We start from the raw sequence: 15,937 nt of genomic DNA, 5'->3' as shown, positions 1-15,937 counted from the left end.
GACTCTGGAGATAGGCCAAGAAACTAGACTCACAGGACAAAAATTAGGAATGTAGAGGGTCCTTAGATTAAGCAAACACTCAAAATTCAGGAATACTCAAGAGGATAGGGAGAAACAATGAAAAAAATCCAAATAGAAACCATAGGGACATGAGTGGCAAGGGGAACTTGAAATTGGCGCAGCTGTGACTCAGCTAGGAAGCTCTTAAGGTGGTCAAAGTGAGTGAGGTATTGTCCACAGAAAGGACCAGTCCTTACAAGGTAGGCACTACAGGGAAATGGGAAGGGGTGCGGGATAGGATGGGTGGCTGAGTAGCTGAACAAGGGCCTGAAACTGTAGGTATTTTTCTGGGAAATTCTTGGTGATAAATCAATATTTGGAAACTCTGAGGAAAACTGTGTTGCATGAACACTATTATTCACAACTGAACCAGTTCCTTCTCTTACCTACTTATCACACAACAAATGTAACCACTTGTTTCCCTATTTGAATGTAATCTAGATTATCAGGGACAAAATAATAACTTCCTTCTAACAGAGGTCCATATGAGAAGAGAGGTGTTAATTCAAATGTAGCATATTAGAATAGAGTAGGCTAAATTTATTCTTTTTACAGACAGTGCTTATCAGAAGTCATAAGACTCAAGAGACATAACAGAATCTCTAAAGCTCTAATACATGCCCAAATAAGAGCAGTAAAACTCTTATTCTTTGTTGGGTCTTTAGAGATGATGAACTCTTGAACTCTCAAAACTTATTTTTGACAAGAATTTTTAACTGATGCTCAGATCACCCTAGAGTTCAATGGGAAAGAGAAAAACCACAAGAGCTTTCCTTTTCTCATGAGGCACATGATGTACACTTCAGGCTACCACAGGGCAGTGGGCTATCACTAAACACTCAGGACTCGGATGAGAATTGTACTAACCTTTCCAATTTTAGTGGACCTTAATGGGCTATTTGCACAATAATTTACTGCTGAAGATAATTCACGGCCCACACAATTCTACTTAAAGCCCATCCTTCAGTGTCTGAAGAATTATGACTTTGTTCTTTAGCTTTAATTAGCTGGCAAGGCAGGAAGGTTAATGACATTGGTGCACATTATTTGCAGCTATAACTATTTTGTTCTGACAGAAGATGTACAGAAAGAAAATTCATCATATCTCAGTGAAAACACTTAGCCAAAAGCATGGAGGAGATGTTCTCTAAGTGTTAGATAGGTTGGAGATTGGTTTAAAACACTTAATGAAATTATTCATCCTTAATCTTTTGTTGTAGTTTTCTGAGAGACTGTGATAAATTTGTCTAACCCTTTAATATTGTAACCACAACAGTAATAACCCCAGTTTCCTGATCCATGAGTAGCAAGTTTATGCACATACCTGGACTTATGTGACTGTATGCAGGGATGGAGAATTTGAATATTCCCCACTCTTGCATGCCAGGTACAGCCTGACACAAGGTCCCTACTCTGGCATTCTCTACTTGGCACTGCTTAGGACAAGACCTAGGGACATTTATATTCTTCTCAAAGGGCTTGTCCTATAAATTGCCTATTTCTATGAAAAAGAGACTGGAATGTGTCAGAATCTAGCGCAATGGAAAAGAATGCAGAAAATGGCAAAGAAAACCTTCTCTCTCTTTGACCTTGGGGAGAGTGTGTACTCCAAATATAAAGAAGAAATAAGTACAGAATATCACTAAATATGTTTTCATTTAGCATCCTGGAATTATTGCCTAAAATATGGCCAAATTCTGGAGACTTACTGAGTTTTTTTTGCAACTGTTTTTGGTAGTATGTAGTCTTGATAAGACTAACATTATGCAAACTATGTCAAAATTGCTATACTATACATTCCTTGCGAAAGGGATAACATTACTTTTTTGACTTCTTTAATCTTTAATCCTTAGCAAGTACGTGTTAACATAGTCATACCCAATGTATGTATGTGTGTGTGCACATACATAAATATAAATGTAAATACAAATAGTAGCTGATTTATTTATTTACAACATTCAGATTAGAGAACTGATGTAGTACTTTACATTTTACAAAGTGCTTTTCATGCATACTTAAATTTATGCTTCATTGGAAAACTGCTATAGAGCACACCTATTCCCTGAAACCTCAAGAGACCCAATGACACAGTAAGAAATAGAACTTACAGGTACTTAACTACGGCTTAGCAAGAATTTCCTTATTGGAAATAGGGTGGATGCTTGAATAATGAAGTTACACACCTCCATCATCCACATCCATCCCCACCATCTTCGGTTCAAGTACATCTTGAAGTTTACATCTGCAGTGTACGTAAACTACAGCTGGGAATCCTCTGAACTGACAGATTTCAATCTACCCGATGAGCCCACCAAACTTTGGGCAGGTTTTCGGTAGGAATAAGGAGAGATGACAGAGAGCATGGCCACTCATTTGTAGCTTTGATCTGGTATATATCTTTGATTATATGTTTTTGGTTTGGTTGTAAACCAAAGAGGAAATGACCCTGTATCTGAGTGATCATTCCACCCAGTCCTCAAACCTAAATTAGCTTTTGTGGTCTGTTCTGGTTCAAATGCCCAAAGTATTCTAATGTGAATGGTTTCTGTTTTGACTTAACTTACAAAACTACTTCTTTATGGCATCTTTAGGTAAACAAAGTTTTATTTTGCGTATTTGATGGAGACAGTTCTTGAATTATTATTATTGAGGATTTATGGAACATCTCTTACAACCAAGTCAATTCCTGTGAAGAATTTTCTGTGAAGAAGAGAATTTTCTGTGAAGAAGATTTCAATTTTCTGTGAAGAAGAGAAATGAGGAATGTAGTTGTTATGGGCTGAATTTGGTCCCTCATCTCCAGAATTCATATATTAAGGTCCTAACTGAGCCCCAATACCTCAGAATGTGATTATGGTTTGGAAATAAGATCTTTGCAGAGGTAAATAAGTTAAAATGAGATCACTAGATTGGGCTCTAATCCAATATGACTGGTGTTCTTATGAGATTTGGACATAGAAGATTTGAACATAGACACATACAGAGGGAAGATGATGTGAAAACATCCATCTACAAGGACATAAAGAGGCCTAGAACAGATCCTCCTTTCATGACCCTCAGAAGAAGCCAACCCTCTGATACCCTAATCTTGAACTTCTAGCTTTCAGAACTGTGAGAAAATAAATTTCTGTTGTTAAAGCCACCCAGTCTGTGGCTTTAGCGACCTTAGCAAGGTTTAGTTATAGCAACCTTAGCAAGTAGTACCACTTCACATATGATTCTAATTCACTAAGATCTTGCATTTATTTCTATATCCATGGATATGAAATGAAAAGAAATAAATTTAAGCTACTTAGCATTTTAAATACACATATAATGAAACAGCTTCCATTTTTAATAGCATCCTTCTGCTATTGGAGAGGAGTGGGGGAGTTTGTTTTGTTTTGTTTTCTGTTACCAATCAGAGGATGATTTCCAGAATGATTTTATTTTTACATGCAAAACATACTTAACACAATTTTTGGACCACATAATTCAGTAAGCACTGTTCCCTTTCTGCTCTGTTTCTCTACTACATGGTTTTCCAAAACGTCAATACATAGGTAGAACCTGGGAAGAATCAACCAGCTAATATAATTTATCTTGAAGCTTTTGTTAATTTTACCTTTCAGTGACCCTGTCCATCATTTTGGTAAGCTCTGTCCAAATTACTAATGCTCTTAGATTTAGTTACGAAGGTATGGCTCTGGCTACTGAGATATTGTCAGTTCCAAGTCACATTGTTCTTGACCTTTCACTTGTCTGCCAAAAGTTACATGTCCTAGTGCCCATTTTTTCAGGGGTATCTTATGGGGTAAATTTGCTATCCTATAAAATGTATTTTTGCTTCTGCATGTTTATTTCTTCATTCCATAGATAATTATAACTTAATGCATACTGTAATTTTCATGTAATACAAAAAAAAAGATTCCTTATTCTAGTTCTATCCATAATGGCAAAAAAAGGATATTTTGGAATTAATGGATTTTTTGTTAGTTATAATATCACATTCATATTTGGTTAAAAGTTTTCTGAATACCCATTATGTATTAGACATAGAATTTTAATACCCATATCATATATGTATTACAATCCCTATTTTACAAGAGGGTAGAAAAAGGTTTAAAGAGAAGTAGTAGTCTGTCCTAAACCACAGAGTTGATAAACAGTGAAATTGATATTCAAACCCAAATTCTGACCAGGTTTTATTATTATTATTATTGTTGTTGTTGTTGTTAATTTGTTGCAGTTTCCCATTTTGATATCCCAATGTGTTTATCAATGTTAATAGAAAGAAACCAGGGGAAAGAATGGAGAAAATATTAAAACCAAGTATGAATTTTCTTTTCTATATTCCATCCCCTGTTCTGTCCTTGAATCTCTGGGGAGAAACACAAAAATTGGTTTGAAGCCTAAGAATAGGCAATAATATTTTGGCAAGAAATAGCAGGCATCAGAAGGCTCTAGTTGTAAACAGGAGGTCCCGGGTGCTTCCACAGGATAAATGCTGTTTAAAGTACACATCAATGTAATATCTGGACAGCATTCTAAAAACAGAGCCACCTATTTAAACTCCCTCAGTCAAACAAATATTTCATCTCAGCACTTTGCTTACTTGAAAGAATATGCAAACTTACTTGAAGAGGCTACATGTTCTAAAAAATAAAAGAAAACATGTACACAGAATTTCCCTTTGAGCACATCATTGATTTTTCTAGATGTCATCCTGAAGGAAGTAAAAATTATTACAACTCACGGGCAAAAGCATACTTGACAAATGTTAAGCTTCTAGTTTGAGGTTGGGAAAACTCTATCTTACCACATCTGAACTGCATAAAAGGACAAGTCAGCAAGACTAACCTGTTTTTTACTTATTTTTTATGCTTATTTATTTATTTTGAGAGACAGAGAGAGAGAGAGAAAGCATAATTGGGGAGGGGCAGAGAGACAGGGAGAGAGAGAATCCCAAGCAGGCTCCATGTTTTCAGCACAGAGCCTGATGTGGGGCTTGATGTCACAAACTGTGAGATCATGACCTAAGCTGAAATCAAAAGTCAAATGTCCAACCGACTGAGTCACCCAGGCACCCCCAAAGTTACCTTTAAAAATACACACACACACACACACACACACACACACACATCCTTTCAGAGATTTCTAATTAGATATATTTTTCCTAGAAGAGGTTTATATATATATAATGTATAAATACCAGCTAATCTAGGAAAGAGCAGGATAAAAAAAATGGGTGTTCTGGTTTAGGCTTAGTAGCTGTATGCCTGGGACATCAGAGTGATCATCTATATTTTCAGTGGGACTGACAAAATAACCAATTTTAAGAATGTTTCTAGCAATAAAACCATTTTTTTAAAGTTTTTATTTTTATTTATTTTGAGAGAGAGAGAGGGTAAGGGGCAGAGAGAGAGGAAGAGAGGGAGAATCCCAGGCAGGCTCCACACTGTCAGCACAGATCCCCACATAGGGGTCAAACTCATGAACTCTGAGATCATGTCCTGAGCCAAAACCAAGAGTCGGATCTTAACCAACTAAGCCACCCAGATACCCCAGTAAAACCATTTTAATACCCCAGAAAACCTACATGGATTTCTATAAATATATAAAATGTGTATGATAACATACAATATATATCTTTTTAAATTTCATAAATATATATATATTTCATTTTATATATATTTCATATATATAAATTTCATATATATTTCATATATATTCATATGAATATATTTCATATATATTCATTTTATATAGATGCAGAGTTGCTTTGTCTGAGCTGAACTGCAGGTGTCAATCAAGAGATTATTGATGACCACAGTTTGGAAACCTCTCAACCTTGATCATTCCTTGATATCTTCTAGGTATGGAAATTACCTTTGCATTCCTCAAATGTGTAGACAGCCAGTATATTAGCAAATAAATGAACTTTAGTAAGAAGACCACTGCATACATCAGACATGGCAAAAACATTTAATTCCAGGGATAATTCTTTCTAATCAATGGGTTAAGAATAATGAGAATGCTATGACAAATTTATTGTATTCTGCTATGCATCTATGAGTTGAAGTTGTACACATCTGTGTACACATTTTCAATTCCCAGCATAGTCACTTGTATACATTATATTCAAAAACTCCCATGAATAGAAAAATGTGCTGACAGTAATATTGCAAAATAATAACTGAATGTTTTTCTCTTCTGTTTTTTTTTTTTTAACATTTATTCATTTTCGAGAAACAGAGTATGAGTGGGAGAGAAGCAGAGAGAGAGGGAGACACAGAATCTGAAGCAGGCTCCAGACTGAGCTGTCAGCACAGAGCCCAACGCAGGGCTCGAACCCACGGACCATGACCTGAGCTGAAGTCAGACACTTAACTTACTGAGCCACCCAGGTGCCCATTTTGTCTTCTGTTCTATCAGCAAAAGTATATCTATGAAAACTCATGACTTTGGATGAATAAGTTCTAATTGTTCTGTTTTTTCCTGGAAGGAGAGCATAGTTTAAAGAAGTCTGATAAATGTTATGAGAAAGGAGTCCAGTGTTAGAGACCAAAGGGATGCAGCCAGAAGAAAAAAAAAATGTGGGCTCTAGAGCATCAACTATGTAACTCAGTCACAGCACCGGATAATTCATTGATGACTGCACCTCTCTTGGGGAAAGTATTTTCAATGATATCCCTTGAAAGAGACAAGAAATCCTTACAGAAAGATGACAAACCTGGATTGAAATTCCAACTTGGTTATTTGCTACAAATGTACTGTGATTCTCAATTTCTTTATAATAAAATGATGAGTGTATCAACTATCTAGTTGGATTGTTGAGAGTATCAAAAATAATGCAAGACAAATGCTTGCCACATGGTAGATGAATGGTAGCCAACATCATTGGTCTTACTTTACACGGTCTTGGAAAATGTTGAACAGAAATCTATTTCAATTGATAAATGGTAAATTTGAAAACAAGAGTGAATGGAGGTAAGCATTTCTTGTGTAATATTCATTGCCTATTGAATCCATTCCTTATGTTGGCACTTTCAACTCTGCCCCCCACCCCCCGTCCCTCTTACCATCACTGATCTAAACCTCCCCATTCCCAGATATGAAAGATTTGGGGAAAAGGAGGGCCTAAAAAACAAAAGAAAACAGAGTTTTTTCTTTCAAAATAAGCCAGGTCCTGTGAAGTAAACTGCTGAGAAATATCGACTTTATGCTCTATCTTATTTCTTACACCATGCTTTAAAAAGTAATAAATTGTTTATTGTGAAATTTGTTTCTTGGATGAAAGAGAACGATCTCTGCTCTCAGCGTGCATAAATTTAGGATTGGGAACTACATGCGAAATCTTTAATGTTCTTGTGAAATAGCTCATCACCACACTTGACAATTAAAAAGTTACCTCAGATTGGGGGATGGGTGGGAAGGCAATATAATCCTTGTCATGAGTTATCAGTGCTACTTAGATAGTTCTTTATCAGTCCCACATTTAGATAACTGATTTGAGTCAAATTTCTCAGATGTGCAATTTAAAGTCATTCCTGAAATCTCATATGGAGTGAGGGGAGGGGGCTAGACATTTTAGAAAAAAATAAAACTGAAACTGAGCTGAGAAATGTAGGGTACTCTCAAGCTTGTAGAATCATGTCCTTCCCCAAAGAAGTGCTTCTGCTCCCCCAGGATGTATCCCCATAGAAATCCTTGGGCTCACTTTATACATCATAGGACCCCCTGGAAGGAGATCTGAGTAGATGCTCTTTTGGGCATCCTGTTTCTGATTAAGAACATTCGTCTGATTCCTTACTTTTTGGATTACATTCTATCTCCCACAAATTCCACCTTTCTGCTCAGAATATTCAGTGGAAAACTGGGAAGAGTCTCTTAGAATGTATGAATCCATAGTTCAGAAATATCCTTTCACATGGGATTTTCATGCATTTTCCATTGTCCCTCAAATGTATGAAGGCGCAGTACTCATGGCTATCAGTGTGGACACGATGTCCCAGAATGTGTGGGTCCAGGCACTGCTGGAAGATACCATAGCTGTGTATTCTTGTGCCCTCATTTCACACAGAACATCAACCCATTTCCAGCTGCTTAGAAGAAACTGTTACCACCACTCATCACTGCCTACTTCTTTGTTATCAGTCACCTAAACTGGAATTTCAGAGAAATCTTCCAAAAAAAAAAATACTGCAAAATTGTTCTCCAATAAAAGTTTTCTATTGACTATCCAGAAACTGGATGGTTTCATCAGTTCTGCTAAGGGTCTCACCATCTCTCCGATTTTGAAAACTCTTTCCTAAAAAGAGGGGTGTTGGGAAACAATGCAAATTAGCCAATCAATCTTAAACTTGGGAGGTTAGCTATTGCTTTTTTTTAAGGTTAGAAAAAGTAGTGACTTTTATTTACCATTGCATTTATCAAGATTACAATAAAAACACTAGTGATACCATCTGAAAAAAAAAACAATGATTTGTTGGTAATTGCAATGAGTGGAATATTGACAGTCTCTGAGGACAATCAAGAAATTATCCAGGAGCTATAGACCTGATAGCAATATGGTCTTCGGGTGTCTTTTGTGGCTTTTTTTTTTCCCAACTACTGGCTTAAAGTCATTCATATTTGTTGCCTGGATTCCAGTACCAATAAATGTAAGATATGGAATGACTGTTTCTTTACCTTGATTGTACTGAACAACTACAGCTGCATTGTGAAGATTAGTAATAATGCAGTAGGACAATGCTATCATCTTTAATATTATCCTCTGTTAGTTCCAGAGCTTGAGTTGATCACTTCTTTCTGCTTCTTCAAAATCCATAGATTGAAGTAGATTGATAAAAATTTTTACATATTGGGGCACCAGAGTGGCTCAGTTGGTTAAGCTTCCATCTTCGGCTTAGGTCATGATCTAGCAGTTTGTGAGTTCAAGCCCCGCGTCGGGCTCTGTGCTGACAGCTCAGAGCCTGGAGCCTGCTTCGGATTCTGTGTCTCCCTCTCATTCTCTCCCTCTCCCCCACTTGTGCTCTCTCTCTCTCTCTCTCAGAAATAATAAATGAATAAACTTTAAAAATTAAAAATTTTTTTTTGCATATTTAGGACCCTGACCATTACATGCCCCTTGCAATTTCATTGAATAGAGTTTAACGAGTTGCTTAAATGCTACAGTAATAAGTAGCTGTTCTTCACAATCAGATTCCAAGAAGGTCATGCCTTTTCAGAAACAGTTGTCCAACTCATACTCTTTGCTTTCATTAAGGCATGTGCAGCATATTAGAAGGCATTAAATCTGTATAGCCTTTTGAAAGATCTATGTCCTGTTTTTCTAAGTACTGCTTGATTTTTTTTTCTTCTAATCCCACAGCATCACCTCCTTGATATTGGTCAATTCTCCTTTTGTTTTGAAAACACAGAAACGTTGGTGTTGCTGATATATTGCATTTGCAGCTGTTCCCTGACATTGATGCACATCGACTTCCAAGAAAACTGCTTATGCATACTTGTTAACTCCTAGAACTGAATGCCGCACCCTCACATGGTGAACCTGACCAGGGTGAGTCTGGAGCCTGTGCCATGCAGTTCAGGCTGGAAATCTGGGTAGCTGCCCACTGGCCCCTCTGAAATATTTCCCAGAGAGCTCAGCAGGGCAGCTACCAAAAGCTGAAGACCCAGGAGAGGGAACAGGCTCTGGAAGGCTGAGACCTGTACAGAAGACGTGATGACCGAGGAGTCTTTCTCTGGACTCAATGCAGTCTGCCAGGAAGCAGAACTGCCAAGAGGGTGGGCATGGGAGAGGACAGGGAAAGGGGAGGGAAAGAAAGGAATGTAGCCAGGGTTTACTCAGCATACGGCAAGAGTGTGGTAGGCAGAATAATGGTCCCCCAAAGATGGCCCCATCCTAATCCTTGAAACCTGTGGATATGGCAACTTACATAGAAAGAGACATTGCATGGGAATGCAAGCTGGTGCAGCCACTCTGGAAAACTGTAAGGAGGTTCCTCAAAAAACTAAAAATAGAACTACCCTATGACCCAGCAATTGCACTACAAGGCATTTATCCACAGGATACAGGTGTGCTGTTTCAAAGGGACACATGCACCCCAATGTTTATAGCAGCACTATCAACAATAGCCAAAGTATGGAAAGAGCCCAAATGTCCACCAATGGATGAATGGATAAAGAAGATGTGGTATATATATAATGGAGTATTACTCGACAATCAAAAAGAATGAAATCTTGCCATTTGCAACTACGTGGATGGAACTGGAGGGTATGATGCTAAGTGAAATTAGTCAGTCAGAGAAAGACAAATATCTTATGACTTCACTCATATGGGGACTTTAAGAGACCAAACAGATGAACATAAGGGAAGGGAAACAAAAATAATATAAAAACAGGGAGGAGGACAAAACAGAAGAGACTCATAAATATGGAGAATAAACAGAGGGGTACTGGAGGGGGTGTGGGAGGGGGGATGGCCTACATGGGTAAGGGGCATTAAGGAATCCACTCCTGAAATCATCATTGCACCATATGCTAACTAATTTGGATGTAAATTTTTAAAAAATAAAATTAAAAAAAAAGTAAAACTTAAAAAACAAAAAAGATACACTGTAAAAAATTAAAATAAAAGCAATGATCTCAGATTGGATTTTGGAGATAGAAACTGAAGCAGCTCATTCAAGATGTCACAGCCAACGCTATAAAATGTGAAATGGCTCAGAGCCGTGGAGTGAGTGACATGAATCATTTATGTATCAAATATATGTAGCATGTTTGTATATGGCAGGGATTTTCTAGGTACTGGAAATAAAATTATCTGATTCAGGGAGCTAATTGAATAAATAAGCAAATTTTATAGCAATGTGTGTGTAAGAAAGTGATAATGAATGATATAGAAGAAAAGGGTAAAGAGACGAGAGAGTTCCAATGGGCTACAGGAGTCAGCTTGGGAGAAACTGCAGTGTTAAATGGGGAAGTAAGACAGTAATATACAATACACATTTGTTCTGGTTTTTCTGTTTAACATTTTTTCAAACCTGGTGATTTTTAAAGTATATGCTCATTGTAAACATAAATTATAAGCCCCCCACTTTCTGCTCATTGCATATTCCCACCCTCACCCCCGTGTTTTAGTCTGTATATGAAGCCATTATTAAGAATTTATTTTGGGCTGGGGCGCCTGGGTGGCGCAGTCGGTTAAGCGTCCGACTTCAGCCAGGTCACGATCTCGCGGTCCGTGAGTTCGAGCTCCGCGTCAGGCTCTGGGCTGATGGCTCAGAGCCTGGAGCCTGTTTCCGATTCTGTGTCTCCCTCTCTCTCTGCCCCTCCCCCGTTCGTGCTGTGTCTCTCTCTGTCCCAAAAATAAATAAACATTGAAAAAAAAAATTAAAAAAAAAAAAAGAATTTATTTTGGGGGGTACCTGGGTGGCTCAGTTGGTTAAGCATCCAACTTCGGCTTGGGTCACGATCTTGCAGTTCGTGGGTTCGGGCCTCGCGTTGGGTTCGGGCCTCGCGTTGGGTTCTGTGCTGACAGGTCAGAGCCTAGAGCCTGCTTTAGATTCTGTGTCTGCTTCTCTCTACCTCTCCCCCACTCACACTCTCTCTCTCTCTCTCTCTCTCTCAAAAATAAATAAACTTTAAAAAGAAATTAAAGGGGTGCCCGGGTGTCTCAGTCAGTTGAGCATCCAATTTCGACTCAGGTCATGATCTCACAGTTTGTCAGTTCGAGCCCCACGTCGGGCTCTGTGTTGATAGCTCGAAGCCTGGAGCCTGCTTTGGATTCTGTGTTTCCCTCTTTCTCTGCCCCTCCCCCATTTGTGCTCTGTCTCTCTGTCTCTCAAAAATGAATAAATATAAAAAAAATTTTTTTTAATTAAAAAAAAATTACTTTTGTCTTTTCATAATTTCTTGTGATAAAATTACGCTACTTTTCTTGTGTTCAATTGCAATATATCTTGGAATCTCCCCATTTCAGAACATATATTTTTTTCTCATTGTTTTACACTGTAATATGAGAATTGTATAACATTAATGAATTTTATTAAACCAGTTTCATACTCATAGGCATTTAAATCATTCCACTTTTAAAACATACTTCAAATAAAATTGCAAGGAAAAGCCTATAACATACCTTTGGAAAATTATGTGTCATGTATTTACTGAGTAGAGTTGAAAGGTAAAGTGATTTATATTACAAAAAAAATTTTTGATGGATAATCCCAACGAGAGTACTGATTACATGTTCTCCCAAATGACAGTACAATTACATGTTAACCAATAGTATGTGAGGGTATTGGCTTCTTAAATGTATATATTGATTTTTTAAAGTTTGTTTATTTATTTTGAGAGACAGAGAGAGTAAGCAGGGAGGGGCAAAGAGAGGTGAGTGGAGGGGGGAATTCCAAGCAGGCTCTGTGCTTTCTTGGGCCCACGAGCTCTGAGATCATGCCTGAGCCAAAACGAAGAGTCAGACATTTAACCTAATGAGTTCCAGGAGTCCCTGACTTCTTAACTTTAACTGATACTTGCTGTAACATTCTCATAGTCACTTAGATGTTATAATGTTCCAATATGATTAAAATTGTATCATCATTTTTATTTACATATCTTGAATTATAAGAGAGGTTAATCTTTTTTTTCATGGTTACTGGTCATTGGTATTCTATTTCTGATAAATCCTTTTTTTCCTATACTGTGATATCTCTTTATTAAGGAAATCAGCCTTTTTCAAATGTGTTGAAAATATTTCCCCGAATTTTCATCTACCTTTTGCTATCTGTGGTATCTTATATTAAAGGGATAGTCTAGTTTGGGCATAGTCCAAATAGCCAATATTTTCTTGTATAGCTTCTTGGTTTTGAAACCTGATGGGTTTTGTTTTAAAAGGTCTTCCCATTCCAAGTTTACAAAAGATTCATTCACCATTCTTTATTACATGATTTAATTTTTAATGTTTTAATTATTTTGTCTATGGAACTTTGAGTTTTAAAAATTAAGTAGAGGCATTCTTATTTTTCTCCAAGTGCTAACCAGTTATTACAGAAATCTTGTTAAATAACCTATCCATTTCTTAGTAATTTAAAATACTTACAATTTTTAACACATAACAAATTCCAAACGTAATTACAATAATATTTCAGAATATAATATATTGCATTTATCTGTCTGGGTATTCTTACCTAAGATCATATTTTAATACATGTAGTTTTATGCTGGTTCTTTTAAAATAAAAAAATGGCAAAAAGACTTTCGTTTTATTTTTTATAGTGGCTCTGGTATTTTTGCTTGTTGTAGGGTTTTTTTTCAAATCAAATAAATGATGCTTTCGTTATTTTTAATGGAATGATGCTAAGCTAATATATTACAGAAATAATAAACATCTTGATAATAGGTTTAAGTTTTCTTCATAAAAGCTTTCCATATTTATGTTCATCAAAGTTTGTTTTATATTTTTACTGCTATTATAAATAGAATATTCTATATTATTTTATTATTTTAAAAAGTACCATTGTTAAGATATGTATAGATTATGTATATCATCTATTTTATAGACACCCTAGTCAATTCCATTTTTTCTAAAAGTAACAAAATACCTCCTTATCTAATAAAAACTACAAAATTATTTAAAAAAAAAGAGAAAGAGACATTGCGATGTGATTAAGTTAAGGATTCCGAGATAGGGAGATTATTCTGGATTATCCAGATGGGACTATGTAATCATAAGTGTTCTTATAAGTAAAAGAGGTAAAGGGGGAAAGTCAGTCAGAGAAGCAGAGGTCTTACATATGATTGCTGGATTTGAAGATGGAAGGGGCTTATAAGCCAAGGAATACAGGCAGCTTCCAGAAGCTGAAAAAGGCAAAGAGTGAATTCTCTCTTAGAGCCTACAGAAGGAATGCAGTTCCCCCCTGCATCTTGTATGTTCCTAGTCATTCCTAGTACCTCATCCTAGTGCCTAGCAAAGACCCTGGTTAGGGCCTATAATTATCTGTGAACGAATAAAGAAGTTATATCCCCAACACTCCTCACTAGTATCTTCATTCAACAAGGTGCATATTTTGAGCCATCTATGAACTCAGAACCCAATATGTGTGTCGAAATTACTGCCTTCCATCTTACCCTTTCACCACTTGAATCTAGTCCTATCCCTCATTCCGTCTACAGCACTGATCACTGTGCCACGAGGAGAGCAATACACATATTTCATTATCCATGGTGATAACAACAGAAATTATGTAATAAGTAAAAGGCAGTATGATTTTATCAATCATCTGGTAAAGAAAGTAGAAATGGAATGTACTAGTCAAGATCAACCAGAAAAAGATAATCATTCCAAGTATTTAAAATAGAAATTGTGGGGAATAAGTTTAGGAATTCTCTGAGCTTGCACCAATGGGTTAACAAGGCTTAGGACGAAAGCATCCAGAATAGGTAAACAGGGCGAAAACCTTCCCAGTATAGAACAAGAGCATAAGAGTGGGAAGCTGCTTCCGCTGGACAGAAGTGTCCAGAATAGGTAAACAGGTAGACAGGGTGATAGACTGCCACAGCAGACTATTTGCTAATTGCCTGGAGCTAATTAGCAAAAGAAAGGTGCCTTGTTGACCGTGAGGTAGCATGCTCTGTGTATTATCCCCTACGCAAGTTAAGATAAACAGACATGGTGCCTGGTGCCTGCCATAAACAGCCATCAGCTCAGTGTCAGGATTTTGTTTTGTATTCACACAAACCCCTAACACTGCATATCTTCAAAATCCCCTTTCTCTCACACAGAAAGAAAGTTAATGATCACTGTCTCATTGTCCCTTTCTGCATGTCCATCATGTCTGTAAGCCTTCTGATCCTAATAAATATGGAACAAGGACCGTTGCTTGAGGCTCTTGTCTCCTCCTCGACATTAGCCTCTCTCGCATTTAATTCTGCATATGCTCTCTTGCTGGACAAGAGATAACTCCAGACTCAAAGTCTGCAACAGAAGTGACCTTGATTTAACAGACAGAGTTGAGACTCCAAGTGAGAGGAAAATGTGGTAACTCTGAGATTAGAAACAGCAGAAGCTACCATTACACACAGGCTGGGACAGAGGTAATAAATGGGTTCCTGGATCCCAGAAGAGTTTGGCTCACCTGGAGGAAGCTAGGAGGACCTGTTTGGTGGAGCTGGAGGCAGGGAGAACACAGGAAAGGATGGATATTTGTTTGACACAAACAGAGAGGTGAAGAAATGTCTTGGGCTGTAACATTGCATGCCAACTATACTTTAATAACAAAAATTAAAAACATATACACACACAAAAATAATTAAAACTGAAAAAAACACAGGAAGGAAGGAATGAAGAAAGGAAAGAAAGGAAAGGAGGGAGGGAGGGAGAAAGAAAAAAAGAAAGAAGGAATGGAAGGAAGAAAAGGCAAGTTTTGGACTCTTCTTTCTCTCACCTCCAATCTCCTGATAGTGCCTGCTGCTGGCCAAACCCATCCAGATGCTATCTAACACATGAATGAAGAAGATCATCTTGGACCCCCCCTTAAAAGACAAAAGCAGAGCATGGGGTGGGGAGTCAGAGGGGAGGTAAAATAAGGAATGGCTCTGAGTTCAAACACACCAAGGAGCAGCATTCAGAAGAAAGGGATTTCAACTTCTTATATGAAAACATACAGTAAATACCTAAAATCTAATTATCTCTTAATTGGTTTGCAATACACTTTTAGTAAAACATTTAGAACAATCTTAACTACGATCATCTATAACAAAGGCTGAAAAAAAAACTATAATAAATCAAGGTAAATCCTGGCTCCACGGCATACCTCATACACTATTCAAAGCAATCAAAATAATCTGTTATAAAATAATGCCAAATGGATACTAGTTTAAAATGCTCTGTACTCCT

The 15,937-nt window shown here is 37.2% G+C and overlaps 1 pseudogene; it reads right to left on the bottom strand.

Annotated features, from left to right (window-relative positions):
• Window positions 1-8,570: 8,570 nt before the first annotated feature.
• Window positions 8,571-15,561, bottom strand: LOC123582548 (annotated as a pseudogene).
• Window positions 15,562-15,937: the final 376 nt, after the last annotated feature.

Source organism: Leopardus geoffroyi, chromosome A1 (assembly GCF_018350155.1).
Source record: "Leopardus geoffroyi isolate Oge1 chromosome A1, O.geoffroyi_Oge1_pat1.0, whole genome shotgun sequence".
Classification (NCBI taxonomy): Eukaryota; Metazoa; Chordata; class Mammalia; order Carnivora; family Felidae; genus Leopardus; species Leopardus geoffroyi.
This window is presented reverse-complemented; position numbering and strand designations above follow the sequence as displayed.